This window comes from Pleurodeles waltl, chromosome 8 (genome assembly GCF_031143425.1).
Source record: "Pleurodeles waltl isolate 20211129_DDA chromosome 8, aPleWal1.hap1.20221129, whole genome shotgun sequence".
Taxonomy (NCBI): Eukaryota; Metazoa; Chordata; class Amphibia; order Caudata; family Salamandridae; genus Pleurodeles; species Pleurodeles waltl.
The window spans coordinates 647,997,409-648,024,273 of record NC_090447.1 but is presented as its reverse complement, the minus strand read 5'-3'; positions in this window follow the sequence as shown (position 1 = coordinate 648,024,273).

Genomic DNA, 26,865 nt, shown 5'->3' with positions numbered 1-26,865 from the left:
GCAATGAAGGACCGCCATGGCAAGCACCGCTGAACAGGGCAAGCACCGCTGAACAGGGCAAAGACCGCCATGGCAAGCACTGCTGAACAGGTCAGAAACTGCAAACTCAAGCACCGCTGAACAGGGCAAAGACCGCCATGGAAAGCACCGCTGAACAGGGCAAGCACCGCTGAACAGGGCAAGGACTGCCAACTCAAGCACCGCTAGCCCATGAGCGGCAGGGGCAGTGATGCAACTGGGACCGTCAGGGGGAGAATGCTGCACTCTGGGCACCAGTCCCCCTCCAGAACCAGTGGAGACATGCATCCACTCAGTCTGTCCTGCACAGGATGAAGCACTGTGGGCACCAGTCCCCCTCCAGAACCAGTGGAGACATGCATCTACTAAGTCTGTCCTTGGCAGGATGAAGCACTCTGGGCACCAGTCCCCCTCCAGAACCAGTGGAGAAAGGCATCCACTTGAGAGACTGTGGCTTTGCACTCACCAGGATGCAGCAGTGGGCAAACCGCCAACTGTAGAGACTGTGGCTTTGCACTCTCCAGGATATGGAAGTGGGCAAACCACCCACTGTAGAGACTTGAGAGACTGTGGCTTTGCACTCCCCAGGATACATCAATGGGCATGGAGCCCCCTCGTCGATCTGGTGTGGTGCACTCATCCGGCTGAGGTTCCCCCCCCTTCCCTTCCCCCTGAGGTGCCTGTTGTATTTGTATCTGATGCCCCAGCAGTGCTCTCTCCGTTTTGATCAGGTATCTTGTGTGGGCCTCGCCCTTGCATTTTGGGCCCAGTGGTCCACGGACAATTACTTGTGCATTACCTGCACTACTAATTGTGGTGTATATTTTGTTTAATGTGTATATATATATATAAATGTATATATTTGGTTACTGTATTTTGATATATTACAATAGTTCCACTCATTTCCTTTTGTCTTTGCATTCTTCCAGGCGGGTTGGGGGTTGTTACTGTAATGTTTGGATATGCTTTGGTGTGTGTGTTGTAGTGGGTGAGGGTCGGGGTGGGGGTGGGGGTGTTGCGTGTGATTGTCCCTGTCTTTTGCCTCCCCCTCCCCTATGTCGTAGGTGCAGTACTCACCGTTGTCTTCGCCGCCGGCGTTGATGATCGTCGTACAGGAGCAGGAAGACTAGTGCAGGAAGAATATCGAGTTCTGGCTCCATGGTGCCCTCCTTCCTCGTGGGGTGTGTAGAGGTGAGCATTTTCCCTTTAAAATGGCTGTTTCCGCTGTGTTTTTATCCGCGGTGAATCCGCCCCGGAAAAGGTGGCAGATTGGTAGGTTGTGATACTGTGGGCGGTACTTTGTCTTCCGCCTGTCTGTTGGCAGTGACCGCCGCGCTGTTTGTTTGTACCGCCGTGGCGGTCGGAGTGTTAAAGTGGCTGTCTTTGTTGGCGGTTTCTGCCACGGTCATAATTCCCATTTTTTTACCGCCGGCCTGTTGGCGGTCTTACCGCCGCTTTAACACCGTCCGCCAGGGTTGTAATGACCCCCAAAGTGTTCAGCACTGGTGATTGTGAAGGGCTTTGAGGCATGAGACTTTAGCGTGAGAGGGGGTGATTTTTATTTAATGCAATTACCCACTACTCAAATTCTTCTTTCTTAATCCCTTCCCTGAACATTCTAATTGCCATCCTTCCACCTAGAATCCTGTTTTTTTAAGGCATATCTATGTCCTCAGATAGTTGCCATGGCTGGCATTCCTTTTTCAGTAGCAGGAGGGGCATAACCAACAATAGCTGCAGTGCCAGGTGGCAATCCTGCTATTGACAAACCAGAGCACTCATCCATGATACCGCTTTACACCACAGTAGCTGGCAGGGATAGAAGCTACAGGGAGCAGCAGAGGAGAAGATGGGGTACGTCTTCAAATACTTTGATGTTGCTCACCAGCCCAGCACTGTAGTTTTGCCCCATCTCACTGTTGTGTGGCCTTCTTCCTAGTCATTGGCTTTGGACTTCATGAAAAGACATCTCCATGTAAAATAATGTATTATATAAGTCTCAAGCATGATTCCTTATGCTAAAGCTTACAACTTGAATTTATTGAAAGACCTTGCAAGCCTATATAATCTTTTCAATTGTTTGTCATATTGCAATAAAAGCTTATAACCTACCTTTGGATTATCACAGAATTAAGGACATTATAGGATATGGAATTTTAACTCAGTTGTGCATGCAGATTTTTATTTTTTAAGTAATGGGAAGTGAGATTCATCACTATTGGTGTAAATTATGATATCTTATGATTAGTAGATCTCTACTTTGATATCCTGAGACATTGTTAAAGGTGGTCAAGAGAACTACGTTTGAATACTAGAAATACATATTTTCTGAGAGACACCATTAGCCATCAAGCATGACATCTCTCACTCATTTACCTGTATGAGACACTGAGAAGCTCTGTGCCACACCCGTGGACACTCTGGATAACAAACATTCTTTTTGAACTGCTGAATTAAAAATCTGGCTTAACTCTATGCATTTCTCTATTCTGGATTTGTGAATTTAGGCATTATTTAATAATGCATATGTATACTTTTGGAAGAGGGATAGTCGTCATTGAATGGCCTTTGGTTGAAGTTACAATTTCTAAGTTTGGACTTGGAAGTCAAAATGTCCAGTGGGAAGAGGCAGAGGGCTGTAGCCAATGACAGATTCACAAGTTTGGATACTTCATTGGCGAAGGACCGCAGAAAAGGATGCACTGCTGCAGAGAAGAACGTAGCAGGAGAATCCGTAAAGTCAATCTGAGTTGCAATGTACCTCGTGCAGATAGCCAAGCAGTTTGGCCCTGGTCTCCTCCTGGTACTCAGGGTATTTTTTGGTAGAAAATGTTCTAAGTCCTCAGTTGGGGAATTTGGCCATCTGTGGACCCTTAGCACCACAACCAAGAGTCCAGGACTGGAAGGACACCTCTTTGGAGTTCATCATACACTTAGACTGGGGCCATGTGCAGGTTCAAGATGGTGGGAGTCTTTTATGTCTCTGTGGCTCTGATCATGAGGCCTGCAAACTAGCCCTTGGAGTTACTTCAGCTAATCCTTGGTGCTGTTAAAGATGTAGGGATCAACAACAGGGCTGTCCTTTGAGGATGCAAGGCAGGGTCTAGGCAGCAAATCAGTCCTTACAGGTACAGTAGCAGTCTGTACCTGTAAGGACTGATTTGCAGGGCAGGTTACAGCAGCACACAGTCCTCTAAGAGTCCTTCCACAGGTTCATTAGTGAACTGAAGAGTGGGTCTGAAGGAACATTTTTGTATCCTGCCACCCTTCTTCTGGAAGGTAGAAGAAACTTCTGGAAAAGTTCTGTGAAGTGAATGGAATTTCCTGACCTCATCCACCTCCATAGCTCCAAGCTGGATGCAGTGACAATGCAGGGTTGTTAGGTCCTTTGTGTGAAGGCATAGAATAGGCTGTTTAGTTATAAGTGGGACTGTGCTCAGCTTCCCCCCTCCTCATTCTGTCAGCAGTTGGCCCATTGAGGGACACCCAATCCCTCTACTGTGTGACTGTCTAGGAGTAATTCACAAAGTATAACTGCCAGCTGCACCCAGTCATGTGACCCAAGACAGGCTGCAGGCAAAAAGGGCTAAGGACAGGAAAAAGCTGACGTTCAAAAAGTGAACATAGCTAGCATAACCAGATGATGGACGGAGTTCTAAAACTTTTCAGACACTGAACCCCAGTCAAGAGATCTGGGTTAAATCCTTCGTTCTTTTGCTCACCATGCCACCCCAGTTTGGACCCAGCCATATGGTAATCAGTCTTGATGCTGCTCCCCATGGGAACAGTCCAGTCCGAACTACCAGGACAGGTCTTCCCTGGACCAGAAACAAGCACCCTGGGGCCGGTTTTAGGGAATCACCCCTCATTAGCCGGCTAGCTTGAATCCAGTGGCACAGCAAGCAAGGGACCCACGTCCAGGCATACACTTGGCCACTTAGAGTTAACTTAGCAATCACAACTAGATGATGGATGGAGTGCTGAAACTTTTCAGATACTCACCCCCATTTAAAAGATCTGGGTTAAATCAATTGTTCTTTTGCACACCATGCCACCCCATGCAAATCAGTCTTGACCCTGCTCCCCATAGGAACAGTCCAGCCCAAACTGCCAGTCCAAGCCTTCCCTGGACCTGAAACAAGCATCTTGGGCCCTGTTTCATGGGATCACCTCTCATCAGCCAGGCTAGCTTGAATTCAGTGGCACAGCAAGTAAGGGACCCATGTTTGGGCATACCTGTGGTCACTTAGAGCAACATAGCAAACACAACCACATGATGGATGGGGTGCTGAAACTTTCCAGACACTCACTCCCAGACAAGAGATCTGGGTAAATCCATCATTCTTTTGTTCACCATGCGACCCCAGTTAAAACTGAAATGGCATAGCAAGTAAAAAACTGATGGATTAAACACAGATCTGTGACGAGGATGAATGTTGGATTTGTTCTGCATTCTGTCCATCATCTGTTCTTTTTGCATTTGTCACTCTAAGTGGGAAGGGTATGCCCAGATGTGGGTCCCGTGCTCGCTATGCAATCAGATTCAACCTATCCTGGCTGATGAGGGGTGATAACACAAAACCTGTCCCAGGATAGTTGTTCTGGTCCAGGGAGGACCTGGCCTGGCAGTTTTGACTGGACTGTTCACATGGGGAGCAAGGTCAAGACTTATTTACATATGGCTGGGTCCAAACAGTAATGGCATGACAAGCAAAATAAATGGATGGATGAAACCTAAATCTGTGACTGGGGTAAATGTTTGATTTGTTACACATTCCATCCATCTTCTGTTCTTTTTGCAACTTTCTAAAAGTGGCATTTTCAAAACTGTATTGACAAATCTGACTTTACCTTTACAGAGGGTTTAATATTATAATTGCATAAGCGTTAAACAGGACTCTTAAGTATGAATTACAGCTTAATAAATGTAAGAAGGAATCCCTAATGTTATCCTATGTCAGTGGTAGGTCTTTCAGTAATGAAAATTGAATGTAAGAGTTTTTTTATTGACAAACAGGACATGTAAAACTTGAAAGTACACATCCAACTTTTTAACTATATAGCACACTGCATATTGTGCTACTTAGGGCCTACCTAAGGGGTGACTCACATCTAATAAAAGGGGAGTTTAAGGCTTGGCAATGGGGTTTTAATGCCAAGTCAGCTTAAAATTGCATTCAAGCTACAATGACAAGCTTGAAACATATTTTGAAGTTCTACTTAAGTAGATGGCACAATAAGTGCTCCGGCCCACTGGTAGCATTTAATTTAAAGGCCATGGCTATATGGCATACCACTCTACAAGGGACATACAAGTAAATGTAATATGTCAATCAGGTGTATGTCCATCAAACCATGTTTAGACATATTTAGGCGAGCGAGCACAATCACTTTAGCACTGGTTAGTAGTGGTAGAGTGCACAGTCCTAAGACCAAGGAAAACTAACTTCACTGAAAAGTGGAGGTAAGTAGGAAAAAGTATTTGGGGAAAAACCACCCTAAGCCTGACATGTCACCTCAGTTGTCAAGAAAGGTCATATTCCAACTAATTGTACTGCATGTGTTTTTACTCTAACATTGAATTATCTAACATTATTCAGCATTGGTATAATAAACCTGCATGAGTGAATAAAATGTATGTGGAATTTGTATAAGGCAAACCAAGCAACCACTGGCCTTTGCATAATAAAGTCTATTAGGCCAAACAATAGAGAAACATCTAGAACATGCACTATTCTTGTTTAAGTGTGGATATAAAGAGAGCTTTACATGGAGTACATTTACATTGCAGGAAAGATAGAAAGGAGGTAGGTTATAACAATTTAAACTGGCTTCTAAGAGGCAAGGCTAATATAGGTAAAGGACATCTATTGAACTCCCCATAAAACCTTAGATCTGACTAGGGAAAGCAATATCAGTCACAATAAGTGGTTATACATGTGAAGTACCGGATACACAGAAAGTTAGTATTACAACGGTATTTTGAAGGATTTTTCCAGGACCTCAGGGCTCTACATAGCTTAAAACGGAGTATAGCATTTTAACCCAGTTACCCTCAGCAGTGTGGAGTGCCGGCATTGTACATTTGAGTGTTGATGGATACGAAATTGCCTCCACTTGGTGGTTATTTGGGCCAGTGCTTTCAGGATCATATCCTCTGAGTTCTGCGAATTAAAAGCAGAAGAGCGGTTTTTAATGGTCCACAGTGCCTAGTGGGGTGGTTTGGGGTTGTGTAGAATATATAATAAAATTAGCAATTTAATAATGTATATATACATTAAAGGGAAAATGTGAACATTTTAAAAAAGCTCTAAATTTGAAGTAATTTGATATTAAAGGCTAAAAATAGGTTGCTACCCCTATCTTGATTCATGGGAGCAACAAGTACAACAACTAGAATCTACCACGGACGATGTGGTCCTCAATAGTAGTACTGGTAGGCTTTGCATGCATTCGTAATACAAAAGACAAAGGTGAAATGCTATGGTCTAGCATATCGATTAGTCTTTCAAAATGAAAGCACATCTGAAAAGCTACAACTTTTGATTTTTATAATTTTATATATTTTTTTGTGTGAATTAAATAGAATATTTAACTATTTGCATATTTGTTTGAATTATTTCTGTAATTGTGTGCATTGTTTTGAGATTCAGATCGTAGAAATTGCTCTGGCTGGGGCCCCTAGCGAAACCATTTTTGCTAATGTACTGGAAAGCGACAATCTACAACGAAATGATTAGATACAGCAGACAGGTAAACCTTGTTGATGTCCTCTCAGTTTATTTTCTATTTCCTAAAGGATTGAGCCGACTTCCAACTGTCGGAATCAGAATTTCAGAAGATCTGTCTTGATATAATAAACAAATAAATACTAATGTGATCACTGGGTCAGACTCTCTGGAGCCTTATGATAATAATTATCTTCAGCTCGAAGGCTGGGACTGCTTTTCACAAAAAAAGTACCCTGCCTTGACGAAACAACTTTTTGGGCTGTATTTAAAAAAGGGCACAGGTATCTGTAGACTCTAAGTTACCGTGAACATCTCTCAACACATATTTAGGCCGTGGGTTTATTTTGATTAGAAAATCTATGTCAGCTGTACACTTTCTAAGGTACAGTATTTTCTGGGTTTTGGAATTTTAACTCTCTAACAGGCACGCACGCATACACTTACACTCTTTCTCACGTAAACACCCTCGCCCGCAAGCACACAATATACATTTAAAAACATTTTCCTGCTCACCTCAGCTGCCAGGAAAGCTCATATTCCAACTAATTGTACTCCATGTGTTTTACTCTAATAGTGAATTATTTAATATTATTCAATACTGGTCTAATAAACAAATTGAAAGACAGTAAAGAGAGGGACGCCCCAATCGACATCCATAAGTACATGGACATCATTTAGGGCCACCAGGTGTCACAGCTGCAACCCCTGGCAGGTCATTTGCGGCCCTTGGCACTGCCTTAGCGACCCCTGGCCTCAGAGATTTCATAATCAGTGCCAGGAACTCAGTGGCTGATTTTATGGACCTCTGTCAGGATCCACTTTCTTTGTTTTCTCTCAACCTTTTTTATTACACAATTAATGAATAGTGTTTCATTATTCACTAATGACGTCCATGGCGTGAATACACAGACCACATGCATGGACCTTGGGCAAGAGATGTGTACATGGGCATGGAACACTAATGAGTCCTGCTCCACCTATTCCTTTGTGGAAAAGAGAAGCCATCCTGCATTCTCAGTGTATAAATGAACCAGTGTTAATCCCATCATGTTTGTCAGGACAATTTGATGCGTCTGTGCACAGACAAAGAAACAACATAGAAGAGAAACAATATATCTTACCTGATATTAACTAATACATCTCTGAGCTAATATGTTTCTTGTTTGAACACCAATAATAACTGACGTAGGGAAACGGTATGGAAAAGAGGATAATGTGTTTGTCACAGAAGACACTCTGTAGGGTAAAGGCTCAGGAAAGCAGTAAAACGTGAAATGTAGAATTGACGAGTAACAATTAAAAAACATCACCAATATTAAACAATCAGCTTTTGAGCATTCAAACAATTTCAATACAGAAGACTGAGGTCCGGAATAGGTTGTTTCAGTTATACCCACACTCCGGAAAAACAGTAAGTCAAACATCAAAAGGTTAAAAATGTATGTATATACTCACATTGTTGAAACTGAGGAGGTGCGTTCATCACCATAAGCTGTAGTCTTTCCATGAATAGAAGGGATGTCTAGGGAAATCTCCAGGCTTGCCACCTTGATCAAGCCCCCATTCGACATTTACTAAAGCCGACGTTGCTCTGCTTTGCAACTAACATCCTAACTACTAGTTTGCACTAGTCACTTTCGGCTGTAAAGTACCGTACTTACTATAGAAAGCTGCCTGATAATAAAGGAGTGCAAAGTAAGTGGGACGACCCACCCTTTGTATTGTGCTAATGGTTAATGAATTGTACTAATGTTTAAAAAGTCACCAGTTTTGCAAAACAATCAAAAACATTTGCCAACATGGTAAGCGAGCAGAGAGAGAGAGACAGGAGGGCAGAACACAAGAGGGTACAAGTCTGGAGGTGGGTACACAGAAGGAAAGTATCAGGAAGAGGAAACGAGCTGCCGTTCACCCAGAAGAACCTGCCCAACCAAAACATGTCAACTACAGACGACAGACTCACATCTCAAGTCATGGATTTAGAAAAATAACAGGTGATCACAGAGGTGACAAGGCATGAGAAAGATCTCATTGTCACATCTAGGATCCCACAGGTGAAGAGGGCTTTCAGGAAAGGCACTGTTGATAGTAGCAATGCAGCAGCAACAATAATCGCAAACGTGACAGGGACCACCTGCCGCCTGTCACCTGCTCTTCCCTGCTGTTCCTGGCCTGTCACTCCTGCACCTGTGCCGGCCACACAGTGCATGCTCACCTGTCCGTGACACAGGACCTAGGGCCGGCCCTGATCCCCCAGCCCTGATCCCCCGGTCCTGACCCCCTTCCCCCCGGCCCCGAAATTCTCCCACCGCAGCACACACTGACTACCTACCGGCTGAGTGCCCTTGTGCTTCCTGTGCCCCCCCAGCCTGCTGACGGCATTCAGCTATGCACACAGGGGTGCACAAGGAAGGGATCATGGCAGGCTTCAGGAAGCGGGGGCCTGTGGAACCAGTGGGGCCAGCAGAGGCATCCCAGTGTCCCAGCGATACCCCAGGAGAACCCCTGGTCAGGCCTCCAGCGAGCGCAAGGTGGTTAGAGGTCGGGAACCTCCGGGCTGGGAGCTCGGGTGGAATAGGGCAGGGACAGGCAACCCGTGCCAGCAAAGACTGCCAAAAGGCTGCGACATCAGTGATGGTCGCAAGGTAAGAATCAACCCAACTCACTCCTGCTTCCACCTGCAACCTGCAATCACCTGACAATTGCCGTGCAACCGTTCTGGAACCTAGAACCCGGAACCCTGAGTTTTGACGAGTGCGGCAGCTTCAGAAGCTGCTGTGAGCGTGTGCCCCAGCACCCTGCTGAAGCGGCTTGGGCAGCTCTGAGTGCAGCTTGCAGGGTACCTGGTGAGCCCCACTCACCTAGGCCCATCTTTCCACCTATGCAAGCCAAACCCACGTGCATCAATATCGCAAATGTCACCACAGACGAAAGGACACCAAAGGCAATGAGGTTGGGAAGTCTGTGGAAATCCTCGGTGCAGCCCAGTAAGAAAGAGAGGGCACGCCACAGCAATCCCCCGGTGAACATTTAGCCAGCAGACACCCAGCCAATGGGAGCCTGTACGGGTCAGATAGCAGGGGCAGCAATCACCGGCCAAACCAAAATAACAACAACGTTCCAATTTCTGAAAGACAGAGGAGCTGCCATTTATTCCTCTTCTCCCCTGGCCACCGGTTTCCCTGTCCCACTAACACTGCTGGTGAAAATCGGAGCCAAGCTGCAATCTCTATCTCCGATTCCTAACAATAATCTTAGCACTCTGCAGCACAGGGCCTCCATGGCATTACAGGAGCTGGAGCTAATATCTAGTGGCGCCATAATTGGCATTACAATTAGAACAACAACCGTCCTATATAAACCCAGAGGCAAAGCCACTCCAGGAAGGACCAACATAAGTGACAAAACTAATTCTCAAATAACTGTGCATGGAAAAAAGAACACAGACATGGGCAATGAAGTAAGGGTGCCAATAAAAGGAGAGATACTGGAAAGATTTGTCCTGTGAAGAGCGCAAAACAATGGGGACAAACTCATTCACCTAACTCACCCCCCACCAGGCAGGGGGACCAAGTCCAGACCACCAATTCACTAGTCCGGAAAAGATGGAGCACGAGCAGAATAAGATAAGCATGAGAAACCTCTCACCGCATGAAAAGAACAAGCAATTTGGAGTACAACTGGCACCTTCCACAGACAAGGGTGGCACAGAGTTCAACAAAGCAGAGCACGTCGAGGCTGAATCTAATCCCAACACAGGGGCTGACTTTGACGACCTAACACAGGAAGAATGGAATGAGCTCCTCGCGTAATACTTGTTGGAAAAAGGAAAGGAACGCTTGACTGCACATCGAGATCCCTGCACTCCGGTCCTTGTCCCTAACCTTGGTGGACCCCACTGACAGCAGCAGAGGATCAATCTGGCGGGTGGAAGACAGCGCCTGGCCAGCACTGCTTAGGACCATTCAGTCAATGGCTGATGCACACAGCTATAACTCAGCTGAGATGGACGTACAAGTAGAGATCTTGAGTTCCGTAGCAGCCTTTGTGGCTGGCATAGACAAGTGTATCATTGACCTCAATAACCTCATCAAGAGGGCTCAAGAAGTGACCAAAGACCTCGCTCTAAGATGCTGCTGTTCTGCAACTTTAGACAAATTAAGCCAGCTGCCAAGCATATTAGGGAGTGTAATACAACGCTGAAAGACAAGTAGGGAACTCATACTACCTCCATGCAACCACAAGGAGGCCTCAACATTGTACACTGTGACAAATACGACAGTGAGTCCAAAATCAAGGGCACTCCACCCAAAGAAGCAGCCTCAAACAGCCAGGACCCCTCCTCTCTGAGGAAAACCCCCAAAACCGCCAGGGACAGGAGAAGAGCATCATCAAGCAACCTGAAAAGGGAGCCAATTGTAGGCAAAAATAGCAATGGAAACACTACACTCCAGCCAGCTCAATCAGGGAAAAAGCAAAGTCTACAAGGACTCATAGGAGGAATTCACACAACAAAAGCTACCCCGGAACCGCATAGCTGTAAACCTACCAGACATCTTACCAGACAGCCCATGGATGCAATACCGGGAGCAACACCCCATTAACCATCAACGAGGCTGCCCTGGAGGTGACTCACCTTGCGGAGCATGAAACAGAGCCACAGAGTTCAATCATCCATGGGGGAAGATGAGTTGGCCCCAGAGACAAGGAAAGGCCACCCCCAACACCAGCTCTGAGGGGGCTCACCACCTGAAAACAAGTGGCAGGACATTCCAGCTCAGGGAGTCCGCTCAACCGGGCAGTGGACATCTGATGACATCCAAGAGGTGATGATAACGCAAGGCCCAACGCATCAGAGAGGAGTACGCATGCTTACCACACCCATGAATGAACTGCCAGAGGCTCAGGAGCCAGAATAGCTCTCCTTGAACGAAGATGTGAGGTGGCCCGTAGCCACCCTTCAGCCAGAAACTCTACCTCTGGTCAAGAGAATGACCAGATTTGTCTCCAATGCAACCTCCTTAAACCACCCCTCAGACAAATTGTATTCCCTGCTGTCCTCGCTCACGAAGGATACAAATTCCAACACAAAAGAGCTCCCCATTAAGTACACTCCAGGGGAGGATCTGTGGTACACAATTCTATTCCACCCAGAATACTGATCACTTAGGAATATGGACATCCTCACCGGGGAAACATGCTAAAACTCCTGAGGCAGATTCCAGGACTTACCAACATCACCTGAGACATGATCGAATCCATAGAATTCATAGAGCGAGGGCCAGGGAAAGCCGATTATTCAACCAAAGTCATCTGGCAGTCCGATACCCTGGCTGGGGCCGTTCTCATGGAAAGCAACCCTTCAAGAAGTGGGGAATCATCCTGGAAGGGGTAGAAGATTCCAGTTATCTGTACCCTCTCAGGCCACGAAAAAGCCAATTGGATGATAAAAGGAGGTTGTCTGAGGCTCCCCAGAAGGTTCTATGGGGCGCAAGGGGCCCGCCTTTGGGATCAGGTTCCAACCCCAGAGGGAGTGCCTGGGTCACACATCACGCGCCAAAACAGAAGGACAGCAATGAGATAGACAACTGGTGGTGGGTAGCCCGTATCCTCAACTAGACGCAAGCTACAAACTGCCACCTCACTGAAATTAAACAAGCAAAAGGAAAGCTGAAACAGGTGGCATGGGAACCCAGGAGGTTACTCATGGAAATAGTTTTGGCCCAAACTCATCTGGGACATCAAACACAGAAATGCCAGCAAATTCTGGAGTACTGTAAATGCCCTGAAAAACCCACAAAGTCCAGTCTTAGACTCAAACATCTCGAAGGCGGATTGAGTGTCCTTTTTGAAACTCCAGTTCCAGCAAACCAAAGGCGATGAGGATCATGCTACCATCAGAGGTATAAGCAGGCTCACTCAGCTCGACAACCCAGCTGCTTGTAGCTCTAGTAATGTGGACAGCGAACTTGCCATCTCCTGGGCAGGTATCCAATGGCTAATAGACAGAGGGAGAAAGATGGGAGCCCCCAGCCCAAATGGGGCTCCTCAGGCCGTCTATAAATTAGATCCACCAAAGTGGGCTGAAGTCATGGCCCCCCTCTTTAACCATGCCGTGGCCAGGTGACCAATCCTGGAATCCTGGATGGGATCCATAATCTCTCCAGTACACAAAGGTAGATCCCAGAAATTACAGACTAATCACACTTATAGACAATGAAGCTAAGTACTAGGCCAGCTCTCTCCTTGGACATCTGGTCGACTGGGCCGGTCAAGAATCAATAATCCCCCCAAACCAAACATGGTTTGCCGGTATCTCAGGCACGGACACCAACATTATGACTCTATCTCTCATAGTAGACTCCTCAAAGGCTGTGAAACTCCCACTCTATCTCTGCTTCATTGATTTCAAAGCAGCCTTCAACAGCATCAATCGAAACAGACTCTGGGAGAAACTTAAAAGCTGGCAAATCCCACAGCAATTCCTGAAAGCCATTGAGACCTTGTACTCCAGCATGTGAGTAAGGATTGAACGGGGCAACAGATCAAACCTATCCAGGAAGATCCCGACGACAAGAGGCCTAAACAACAGGGCTGTGTTTTGGCCCCCACATTATTCAATCCCTTCATGGCTGACTTTTCAACAGCGCTCTCTTCAGTTAACTCCCAAGCACCACGTATGAGGAAGAGGCAACTGTCGAACCTTGTATATGCTGATGACGTTGTGCTGCTCAGTAGAACAGAGTCAGGCATGCAACGACTCCTGAAAGCCACGGAAGACTACGTCCTTGAGAACAGGCTGCAAATCAGCCATAAAAAAAACAAAATCATGATAATAGGCAAGAGATCCCTGAAGGGGGATACGATCTGGGGCTAAGTGGGAGCACTCTTGAAGAAAAAGCAACTTATAAATACCTAGGCCTTTTACTTGACCATCACAGTTCGTTTCTAAAACATAAAGAAGAAATAAGACAGAAGGGGGTTGCCCTCTCCATGGGACTACAAACGTTGTCAACAAAACTGAACAAGTACATGCTCTGCCCACTGCTAGAAGTAGCAAGAGCCAAGGTGGTTCCCACATTAGCCTGTGGCAGTATTGCACTTTGCGGTAGAGACGCAAAGGTCTTGGACATTACAGTAGAGCGTATCTGTAGGCAAATATTCAAATTCCCAAGGCATACATCAACAGCCCAGATAAGGCTGGAGTTCAGCTTACTCAAACAGTCTCTAGCAAGAAGAGCAGCTTATACTGACTTTTTTCACAAAACAGGGACTGCAGCCATGAACACCATAAATCATGACGTCTGGGAAGAAATAATGATGAAGCACCGCTCACCGGCAAGAAAATACCTTGATACCTCAATAAGGCAGTTTGACATCGAGAGCCTATGGACATCGGAGGGTAACTACAAACTTTTCAAACCTTTAACCAAAAACAACAAAGTTTTTGTCTGTCATCTCAGTAGGAATACATGAATTCCATGGCGACGGCCACTAAAAGACGGACTTTGCCGGATCTGCAGGTTAACACCCGAAACAGTGCCCCACATGTTCTGTTTGTGCCCCAGGACCCTCAAGGAGAGCCATAGACTTCTGAAACCACTGTGGGTTCATCTAGGGGTCAGTACATGCAGCCACACAACAGTAATTTGTCTTAATTCTGCCAAACTGATTGCCCATACAGTGAGATAACTGGAGGGTGCGGAGCGTGCCATGGCTGATGCAATCATGGCTGACAACAAGTCTGTAAAAAGCCTTCTCCCAGGGAGCAAAAACAATAACCTCCCAGTATCAAATGACACTTGTCTATTGAACGGGATACAAGTGTAATAGTTTAATTTTATGTATCTATTTCTTTTAAGAGCAATGGTTTGATTTTATGCCTTTTTGTCGTGCATAAGTGCAATGGTTTTCATTAACTGGGTGCACTGATCATAAAGTTTGATTTGATTTGATTACTTTGGCAACAGGTATTTACCTACACATCCATAAGGAGCTGACGATCAAGGAAGTGCAGGTAGCCACAGTGATTGTTCGTAAGACCGCTGGTAGAATTTATTGGACAGACAACACTGATTTAGAGGACACAATCACATCTCTGGGTAAGCAAACTTGACAAGAAAAAGATGTCAGCAACTGATCCACTTATCAAGACATAGGTGTAGAAAAATACCAAGTGATTCACACCTTGACTGGTTGTGGTTGTTTTGAAATTTCATCTGTCTAGTGTGGGATGCTCCAGCTTAAATTGTAGAATCACTTTATCTGAAGGGCAGCAGGCTACACTTTTGGGGAATGTATTTTTGGAGTGTGTAGAAACTCTTGTGGGTATGGCTGCCAGGTTTACCAAACTATTTTTGACACCTAGGTCACATGACCCATTTTTAAAGTGACATGTGAAAGAATTGCAGGTGGAACAGGGGTTCGCTACCCATGTCCATTTGTGAAATATGTACAATGTTTTCCATTTTAAGATTGTCCAAACCAGGGAATTTCATTGCAAAATAAGGTTTCAGATTTCAGTTCATGGTCACACACTGGCTTCTCTACTCCCTCTTCTTCTCACACACTGCATTGGCTTCTTGTAGTCACCATTACTCTCACACAGCTCCTTCTGCATCCTAGACACTTGGTTGATACACAGTGGTCTCTGGTTCTTGTCCTTAAAACACAATGACCCTGCAAATGTCAGCCTCTGAGCTGAAATGTTGCTGGAGCCCTGGACAAGGGGGGGCCCTACAGAAGTATGTGCAAAGGACATGTGGGTTAATGGGGGAAGTGAAACTGGATCCTATGTAACAGTGCTCAACTACAGCCATCATATCATCATGGCCTCAATTACCAATAAAGTCCTTCTTCATCTACAACATAATACACACTAGGAGGTGTAATCTTGATCCATATCAATGATACACATTGCACTAACACACATATTTGTCAAGAAAAGAGCAGGGGTGGCCTTGAATGTGTCAATGTGCCCGCCAGGAAATGGACTCATCCACGAATCATGCTGTTAGCAGAGAGAGGATATAGAGCCTTCTGGATTGGGTGCACCAGACTCTTTCCTCTAAACATTTCTCCTCCTGAATATTCTCAAAGCCATCTTGCATAGCCATCTGGTGAGGAATGACAGTCAGCCATACATTGATGTACTACCTAAACGTCTATCACACACTGAAAAACAAGTGTGCTAGATGAGCAAATTTAGGGTATGCTAGGAACAAAACATATTGGCAGATACCTAGCCAGAGGGGTGGTGGGGGCTATGCATACTTGTAGAATTGGGACATTGCCATAGCTTAAATCAATTCCTGGACATTCCTTCCCATTATTCTGTGTCTCAGCTGTGCTAAAATGTCAAAGGCAATCTAAATTCATCAACATGTTAAAACTTATGGACTTGCCCAGCCCTCCAGACTCATGTTGCAATATTTTATCACTATCAATAAGTGACTGAAGATCACAAAGCATATGTGCTTCACTGTACAGCACACATAGCCTGATTCTGCGCCAGTGCTTGGGATGAAAGCTGGATCACCATGATCTAAACAGAAGATCTTGCAATTTGCATAGTTGTTTATATACTATTATTTCTGTATTTTTGTGCATTGTTTGGAGATTCAGTTAATAGAAAGTACTCCGGCTTGGGCCCCTGGTTTTCAGTAGTGATTCTCTGGAGGTCCAGAGAAGTCAAAAGGTTAAGAAGCATGGGAGAACAATTTGGAGTTGCTTTAAAAAAAGTTATGCCTGCTGAGTTAGCCATTCTTTGCTTATGTACTGGAAAGCTGATGCTGTACTTTTGAGACATAGCAACATTAACATGACGACAAAACAAATAGTAACCAATATGGTTTGAAAAAGACATGTCAAAAAGTACCATTTATGCTCCTTCTTGAAAAGATGTATGTCTTAGTAAAGCAATTACTGTGCATCACTTTCCCTGTCTGTATTGGACTCAACTTTAAAACATGTGTCTTTAAAACAAGAATCCAGGCAAACAGACTTCATTCTCCATCATTCATCTATATAGGAAGTGAAATCACTACATTTACCATCATCCATTTGTACAGAAAGTGACATCACTTCCTGCCTTCTTCCTACTTCAAACAACTTAGGCTGTCCTACTGCCTGGGTATCCCCAGCAATGGGGGAATAGACAAGGACATTTCCCGCTAATGGCTTGGATCTCTTATGTCCTGGAAAGGCTGGCCAGAATCTCTATTCCACCAAAACCTAGAAGGTAAGATGTAATCATGTGCATCACTTGGGACCTCATATTGCCAATACCCACATCCAAAGTGAGACCTAGATGACAAAACCACTCACATAGCAACCTCACCGCACAGAGACCCAACCTCATCTAGGTCTCTAATTACCCGAAGGGAACTCACATTCCAACTGATGCTCATTAATGCTTGCTATGTGGTACTCTATGCAGCATAAATTGCAGATTGCGTTTAACCATCACAAGCTTGACTTCCTTTTAATCACAGAAACATGGTTCATAAACACATTCTTGCACTTCCTAGATGTTCTTCTTCCTACAGACTACAGCATCCATTGAATGGATGGAGCACATAAGAAGGGAAGATGCCTCCTTGTCATCCATAATTCAAGGCATCCTACTTGTGTGCCCTAGCTAAGAAAGTGGCACTCAAATCCATGACATGTGGCATGCCATTCCCCACTCTGTGCACTTCAGATACCACTTTCCATCTTATCCACAGGACTCCCATTCAGAACAAGGGCATTACTGATAAGTCTTGGATCTCCTCACTACCTCACCACCTCATCAATTCAACACTCCAATACCTCTCAGTTAGGTAGTGTCAACTTCCCAGACAACACAATCTCAAAAAACACAAGGGACACCCTTTTCAACCTTATCAACACACTCAATGTGGTACAGCATGTTACCCAACCAACCCAGTGCAAAGGCCACATCTTCAACCTTGTCTTTTCAACCTCACTGTCAATTCATTGCATTCCACTGATACCTCTGGACCTTCCCATTGCTATGTCCCAGCTCATTGTCTTATACACAAACTAAGCTCAACTGAAAATATAAAAAACTAACCTTCATATTCTTCAAAGACTTCTCCTTTAACAACCTGACACATGAACTCAGCTCACTATGGGGCATATTTATACTCTGTTTGCGCCGAATGTGCGTTAAAAATTTTGACGCACAATCGGCGCAAACCCTGCCCCATATTTATACTTTGACGTCCGACCCCGCGGGTGTCAAAATTTCACCATGTGCGTCATTTTTTGGAAGGGGGAACCAGCCTTGCGTTAATTATATGCAAGGTAGGCGTTCCCTTCCAAAAAATGACTTTAAGGCCTGTGCCCCATATTTATACTCTGACGTCATTTTGACGCACAGAAGGGGGTGGGCCTTAAAAAACGACGCACAGCCTGATGGGCGCCGTTTTTTAATGCCTGGGTCAGGGCAGGCGTTAAGGGACCTGTGGGCTCGGAAGGAGCCCAGAGGTGCCCTCCCCTGCCCCCAGGGACACCCCCTGCACCCTTGTCCACCCCAGGAGGACACCCAAGGATGGAGGGACCCATCCCAGGGAAGGAAAGGTAAGTTCGGGTAAGTATTTTTTTCGAAATTATTTTGTGGCATAGGGGGGCCTGATTTGGGCCCCCCTACATGCCACTATGCCCAATGACCATGCCCAGGGGACATAAGTCCCCTGGGCATGGCCGTTGGGCAAGGGGCATGACTCCTGTCTTTGCTAAGACAGGAGTCATGTCAATGGAGGTTGGGCGTCAAAAAAAATGGCGCAAATCCGGTTTGAGGCCTGAATTTTGCCTCAGACCTGACTTGCCCCATTTTTTGACGCACATCCCCCATTTTCCCATACGCCAGCGCTGCCTGGTGTGAGTCATTTTTTTTGACGCACACCAGTCCGCAGCGCCGGCTAACGTCATTCCATAAATAATGCGCCCACATGGCGCGTTGGAATGGCGTTAGCCGGCGGTAAAACTTTTGACGCACAACTGCGTTGGCGCAGTTGTGCGTCAAAAAGTATAAATATGGGCCTATACATCTGTGAATCTCCTAAAAGACTTCAATGCTTTTGTGGAAAATTATGTGACCAGCTATTCTCCAAATAAAATACGTGAGTGAAAGTCAAAACCTTCATCACCCTGGCAATTGAAAGCCCTAACTGGCAATAAATGGTTTGTCTGCAGAAGAATGAGAAAATGGAAAAAATACAATCTCCTGATAACTCTATGATACTGAAATCCACCTACTCAACACACAGACAGCTCAACCCATCACCCAAAGCAAAGTCCTATACCAACACTATCAACGAAACTAAAAACAGGTTTGACAAGGTCGAAAGCTCTGACCAAGCCCACATTAGAACTCCAGCAAGTAAGAGAGTACAGACCCTTTGGGCTGGACTCTATTGGCTATCCTGTTGTATTTCAAGGTGCCAAGAATCGGGTTCCACAACCACAGGGAGAGCTACCCTTATTCAACAGGGTACAAATCTTTGACCGGGCTCCCACCAGAGCTCCAGCAGGCCCAGGGATGATGGTCCCTAGGCCTGGGCTCTGTTTGCTGGCCCATGATGTCACAAAGTGTCCAGGGCAGAGTTCCCATAGATAGCTCTCCTTTTTTGCTCAGGCAAAAGTTGAACTTAGTCTATGTTCTGGGAAGCGCCTGTGCCTGGTAAGGGCTCGTGCCTAAGCCTGAGCTCAAGCTGACTTCCTTCGGTGTCCCTTGATGCTCACTGGTCTTCCCCAATAGCAAGCAGTATATTGCCCTGGAGTACATGGTGCCACCTGATTGCCATTCTCCGATTTCAGTTTCTGGTTGTACACACCCGAGGAATGAACTGTAAAGCAGATGACCTAGCTAACCTAGAAGTACAAATGAGAGCTCATTCAAAGTTTTAGGTCCAGCCAGGGCTCCAGGAGTTCAGGTTTATTTGTTTGCATGGTCCCCAATGTCACCCAGAGTGCAGAGATTGCAAGATAGTTCAATGGCTTTCTGCCTTATTAGTAGGGAGAGTTTACACAACACCCACTTTTGATCCAGATGTTTTTCCAGATGGGACAAGGGTCCTGTCACTGCACACAGTGCATCAAGGGACCCAGATGATCTAGTGTCTTTGCTTTCCTTCCTAACCTGCCACAGGCCCTTCTGTAAACCTCCCTTCCCAAAAGGCAGGCAGGGGTGCAAAGTAAATATCCCTGGACCAGCTCCATACTCTGCTGATTAGGTATATTTGGTCCATTTAAGAATAGACTTTTTGCCCAGCCTCAACTGTTGTTTCAAATAAAGAGCTTCCACCATGCCTGAGACTGTCTGACTCCATGATGTGTATCTGGGGAAGACCTCCCCTGCCAGTACAGAACATGCCATGCAACCCAGTAGCTCAACTTCAGGTCTTCTGATGAGAGTGGAAGGGGCTAGGTGTTGCGAGATCAAATACTGCCTGTCAGTCAGGCCCCAGTATGCAACACTGTTGCCCTTCTTCAATCAGTGTATTTCCATAGCAGGTCAGAACAAGTATCCTGTGACGTGTTCTCATTGACCATGTAGGTGGTGAGGTGAGAACTCACATGCCTCACTCAGGCTGCACCTTGGTCTGCCATATCCTTTTGTTGTGTCAGAGCAGACTTGGCCGTCGGTTCTGTTGCTGCCATCATGCTCACCCATGCCCTACTGTCAGTAAATACAAACAGGCATCCTAGGGTATTATGTTATGTTAGGCATGTGGCTCTCTTTAACAGTTGGTATAGCCACCTCGTTGATAGACAGTAGTGTATTCTAAAATCAAAGATGAAGATATACACATGTAAGTACACACGGCTGGTATGGTGAAACTCCTCTATGGTAACTAGCTGCATGGCCATCAGTGGTCGGTGTTCAACTTCATAGAGGGACAACTAACATTGAGTTTCATGAGACTGAGCAATAAGAGATTTATGATGCCCTTAGATGTGTCTGACTGCATGCACTCTACACTGAATGGTATGTGCTTACCTTTGCTTGTAGGTGTGGGTAAAACAGTGAACCCCATTCCTTATAATAATTATGGACTATAACAATTTCCCATGCATGAGGAAGTCCTGCTAATGCAGGACATAAACTCATGTTAATTGTGGCCCTGCACTTTGTACATATTTCTCAACCCTGGTACCAATTGGAAGGTTTCGTAAGATTTTTAGATTGGCACTGATGGGTTCATGAACGGCTCTAGAGGAGCACTGAAAAGATGATCAAAATCTAATATGTAGAGCCCATAAAATATTTCTGTAAGTGAACAAGCAGAAGGATCATTAATGGGGCGAGACCTGAGGGATGATGCACGCCTAACATCAGCTGTGCCGTACAGAGGGTAGCCCTCCCTCAAGGTGGTGATGTGGTGTGTGGCTGCTGGGCACTTGGGTGAAAACTGGGCAAAGGGTTGGCTCCTCCATGAGGATCCAAACAGTACCTGAAGACCAAGGCACCTGTGTCATGGGGTTGTCCTGCAGGCCCTGCAGGAATGAACATGGCAAAGCAGCCTGCACCCAGAGGCCTGGTTTGGGACCCTGGTACTATACCTGGAGCTAGGGAGGTCCTATGCTAGAACACCCTCCCAAGATGGAACCCACATTGTCCAAGCACAATCTTGTGTACTCAAATTGTAGTGCCTTCCTAGGTTGGGCTCAGTAGGTCCAAATGTGTGCCACACCACCATGTGCAACACCATCCTGTGCTGAATTGGACTCCCAGCCTGATCCTGGCCTGATTGGGTTTTATGTGAACGAGAGGTGACCCATCCTGAGTGGCAGGATGCCATGGATGAGAAGGAGTCCTGTCCTGGGGGAACCCAAGCTCCTTGTGACAGGGATGCTGTGTAATTCCTGGGTGCAATGACCCATGGTTGCATGTGGTTGTTGCTTTGTAGGGAGGGGGGAGCAGCCACTCTGGCTTCCATGCATATACATTTGTGGTCATCATGTGAGTTGCTTTGACAGTCAAGGAAAACTGTTTCATCTCCACTATGTCTTCTCTCGGCAGTGACCCATCATGCTGGCATGGCTTGAGCTGTCACCGAGGGAGATGATCCTTGCCATGTAGGGGTCAAGTCCTGGCTCCTACTTACCACAAGAAGGCAGATGGCTGATGTGCAGGTGGAGAAACCCTCCTTTCTTGTCAGGTTCCTAGTTGTCTGGTCTCTTACATTGTGTTGTGGGGTGGGGTTTCCGGTCAAAGCACCAGGAAACTTTTTTTAAGCTGTTGAGATGGACTCTAACAGGACATTTCTGAAGGGGTTCTGGCCTGTCTTGCCGTACGAGAGGCAGGCAAATGGTGCTTCCTTCCTTCTGCCTCTGCTGCACACGCAAGTGTGTAAATATTACAAAAATTGCTTGTCAGGCAGTTGCTACAATATCAATTACATTTGAATGTCACAGCTGGGTTTGTCACAGGGAACTATGCTCTCTTTGACCTTGCTAGGCCAGACATTGAGTTTCTTTTCTGGCACAGATGTACACCACTGGTGTTCCTGCACTCCCTTTCTTGGGAAGGAAAGGTGCCAAGTCCATCCCGGGATAAAACACTAGGTAGCTTGGCTGTGTGCCACTCATAGTTGTCTATGATATGCCATGGCTGACCATGTGCACCATCATGTGCCCTTTGCATGACCATTGATAGGAATTCACCCCACTCCTATGGGGTATGCATTCTTACTCTTATCTACTGACTTTGGTCTCCAAAAAGGAAATGGCATCCTGCCACAACCCTGTGTGATGAAGCCCCTTCTGGCTCCCTGCACCCATAGGTTTATTTGGCTTATTACACTTTGGGATCTGCCTACAACTTTGAGGAGCAGTACGTGAGTTAAGGGGGTCCACCTCAATTGCCCCAGTGTATAGTGTGTTTGTGGGGCACTCAGTGTTAAGTTAATCATAGATCATATGATTCTGGTTTTAGATTTCCAACTTAGCAGAGCAGTTATTTTGGTGAGATCTATTGAAAGTCATCCTCTGAACCAAGCTTTGTCCTTGGTGGGCACCTCCACCAGCATCTCTGTGCCTGCAGGACGGCTAGGGATCCCTTGTTTGAGAGAGGCCACCTCCATGTAGCCAATGTTTGCCACATCACTCTGCACTGAATGCAGGTTAGGGAGCACTTTCTTTTAAGGTAGCACACAAAGACTAGATGGAGCAAGTGGGAATTCTGGTCTACAGTTCCAATGGATAAAGGCACTCTGGTAATAGTTTCCAATGGGCCTAGGCCATCTGATGGTGAGCCAGTGCCCAGGGCCATCTGTTCAGCAGCTGGCAAACCAGAGGGCCAACCAGCAGAGCTATCCCTAGCTTCTCATTCCTCCTGAGTTCCATAACCCCCTACTTCATGGAGGCTTAATAATTGAGGATCAGATTAATCAATCTGTGACTCCGGTAGTCCAGTGATTTGTAAGTTGAGCACATACATGTGTACCCCTAAAAGCATTTTATATGGTGCAAGGTTATTCAGTACACCACTTGGCACATTACTAAATGCTGGCTGAGCCTGATGTAGTTTATAGTAGCACAAAAATCCTGTACCCAGGGTAAAGTGAATTTAAAAAGTGGGAAAGGTAATTTTATGTTTTGCATGTCCTGGTAGTGAAAAACTCTTAATTTGTTCGCTATTACAAGGCCTACTGTTCGAACTGGATAACATTTGAGTTATTTATTACATTTAATAAGCTATCATTTTCCAATGGGAGCATGTAACCAGTTCATGCTTGGTGTGTTTAGAATTGTAAAGAAAAATACTCTCTTAATATGGTAAAGTCAGATTTTAAAATACTATGTTGAAAATTCCACCTTTTGAAAGTTTCTATTTTCCTGCCTTAGCCATTTAGTGCCTGTAGTCTGTCTCTGGCACACATGACTGGGTGCAGTTGACAGTAGGGCTTTGTGTATTCCTCCTAGACAGCCACATATAATATAGAGCTTAGGTATGCCTGGATGGGCCATCACTGGCAGGTTGGAAGAGTGGAGTTGTGTGCAGCCTTACTTACACTTGAATAGACCATGTTCGGCCTTCACACAAAGGGCTGCATACTTACTGTAGTTGGTCTGGAGCAAGGGCAGCGAAAGCAAGATGCCTGTGGACTTCAAGGGTAAACATCTAGAAGCTTCTCCCACCTTCCAGAGGAAGGGCACCAGGTATAAATATTGGTCCTCAGACACCACCTCATTAGTACACTTCTGGACATGTAGATACTCTACCAGGAAGAAGGACTTCTATGCTGCTGAAAAGACTGCCTTTTTGCTAGACTGCTACACTGATGGACTGCTGCCTTGCCTGCTGCCCTCTTGCCTGAGTGAAGAGGCCTAGACCTGCATCTGTTGAACCCAGAACTCGAGGGTAATCCCAAGGTCTGGTTGGCTGGCCTTCTGACTAGAGCCTCAGGGACACAAGACCCCAACAACCTTGAACCTGCACCTGGACTCTGCCATCTGTGAGTCTACACTGCCAAGTGGTACCACCCCAGTACTAGACTATTGGAAGTGGTGTATGATGATGCAGGACCTCGCACAGAAGACTTGCAGCATCTTGGAACCAAAGCTTCTCTTTGGACGAAGGATGAATCTTCGATGAGGACCCATGCAGAGGTACTCAAATCAGGATTTAAAGTACTTTATCCACTTAGTAAGTGGGTCCCTGTCCCATGCTCTACCGCAGTCATCTTGAACTAGTGACTTTGTTCTGGTCTGACGTGACAAGATAGCCATAGTTAGCACTTTATGGCCCTCATTATGACATTGGTGGTAAATGACGCTTACTGCCGTGGTGACGGCCGTAAACATACCGCCGCGGTGACGAATATCCGTTTGCCATATTATGACACAAACACACACCAAACTGACAGAATACTGCTACATACACAAATCTGCCAGCCCAAAGGTCAGTGTTAAAGTGTTGATACGAACACCCATACTCTTACGCCAACAAAACAATGCCCACCACATTATGACCCACTAATCACCATGGCGGACATTCAATGGTGGTAAACTATTGGCTGTACACACCTGCGCACTCAGAATTGCCACCCAAATACAAAACAACACAACATTGGCCAAAACTAAAATCACACACCTGACACTGATGCACACACCACACACACACACCCACAGCACTATAAAACACTCACCCACATTACCCACAACCCTTTATGAACACCAATAATTGCCACGAGACTAACACGAAGACCACTGAGACAACTACACACATACACCACAAACACATATCCATCTGTCATGCACCCCACATCCCACACCCCACTACATCACTCAACACCCTCTGCACAACATACACCACACAACACCCATGTCCCCTCTAAGGCACCCCTGTATCACTGATGAGGAGTTGCGGGTCATGGTGGAAGAAATTTCAGGATAGAGCCACAGCTGTTTGGAGCACAGGTACAGCAAATATCCATTGCCAGGAAAATGGAGTTATGGCGGAGAATCTTGGACAGTGTGAACGCCATGGGACAGCATCCAAGAACAAGTAACAACATCAGGAAGAGGTGCAATGACCTACGGGGAAGGTACGTTCCATAGCAGCAAGGCACCAGCTCGCCATCCAGAGGACTGGTAGTAGACCCCCACCTCCTCCCCATAGCTCACAGCATGGGTGGAGCAAGTCTTGGCAATCCTGTATCCTGAGGGACTCACTGGAGTAGCCGGAGGACTGGACACTGGTGAGTCAATATTCACTACTTATCTCCTCCCATACCTGCATGCCATCACACCCCCCTCACCCTCACCCTCACTCCCATCACTCCACTCCATCCCACATACTGCACCTACAAATCTGACTAACCTCAAAGCCAATCCCTGCATTCTATACCAATGCATGGACAGCTCTCCTAGCCCTGCATGTATACCCATCACCAAAGCATGCACAGCATGGAGAACTAACAATCACACAATACACAAACAAATATTGCAAGCAACAACAATAATAGAGGGGAATCTAGGGATGTACACAACTCACTCCCAAGACAATCAGGGACCTGGGGTCAGTGGCAGTGGGCACACCCTTCAGGGGACACAGGCCAGGCGAACAGGGACACTGGGAGGACCGCTGTACGCCAGGGGGAGGACAGGCGCCGGAACCAACTCTCCAGGAGGCACTCACCAATGTCCTTGGGGCTTAACAAACGGCAGCAGGAGGAACACCATCAGGAGATCAAGGAGGATTTGCAGGCCCTCAACACCACCATGATCTCCATAGCAGGTGTGCTGGCAGATATGGCCAAGATCATGAGGGAATGGACAGCACACAAGCGGGCCCCTACCACTAGCCAGTCTACTGACCAGCCCACTACTTCCACTGCAGCTAGTGGGCAGGAGGCCCTGCCACAGGACCCACAGGACTCACAGGCCACCAGCACCCCTCCCCTTGTAGAAGGTGAACCACCCCGCAAACGTTCCCTGTGACCCAGACTGAAGCCAAAGACACTTGCGAAGACCAAGACCACCACCAGGACATGAAACCCTCCTGAATGTCCTGTGTGTCCACAATGTCACCTTGGCCACTGGATGTTCCTCTACCATCACCCCATTCCATTGCACTTTTCCAACAATTATTTGCACTACAATAAACACCCTTGAATACAACTTGAGTGATGGTGTTTTATGTGATTAAAATGTGCATTTATGAAAACAGTCACATGTTGTGCAAATGATGTGAGCACTTTGATAGCATACAATTAATGACCTGTAGCTGTCTGTAGTCATCACATCAGTACACATTTGTTATCCCACCAACATCTGCAAAATGACAAGCCATAGGTGACAGGAAGTTGGGATTCAAAGAAAGTGAATGCCATCCTGCTAAAGCCACACAGAGAACATCAATATTCAGAGGAATGGTCAGGTCCACTGTCTCACCTGTGTGTCATTGGAAGTATTGACGTATAATTGATGTTCTGTTGTCCACATCCTCATCCAGGGTCCACTGCTGCCACGAGGGCATTTCCAGTCTCCTCCTCCTGCTGATAAGGCACATGTCGTCTGAGGGCCAGGTTGTGCAACATGCAGCATGCCACTACTATCTGGCAGACCTTCTTGGGTGAGTAGCACAGGGATCCACCTGTCA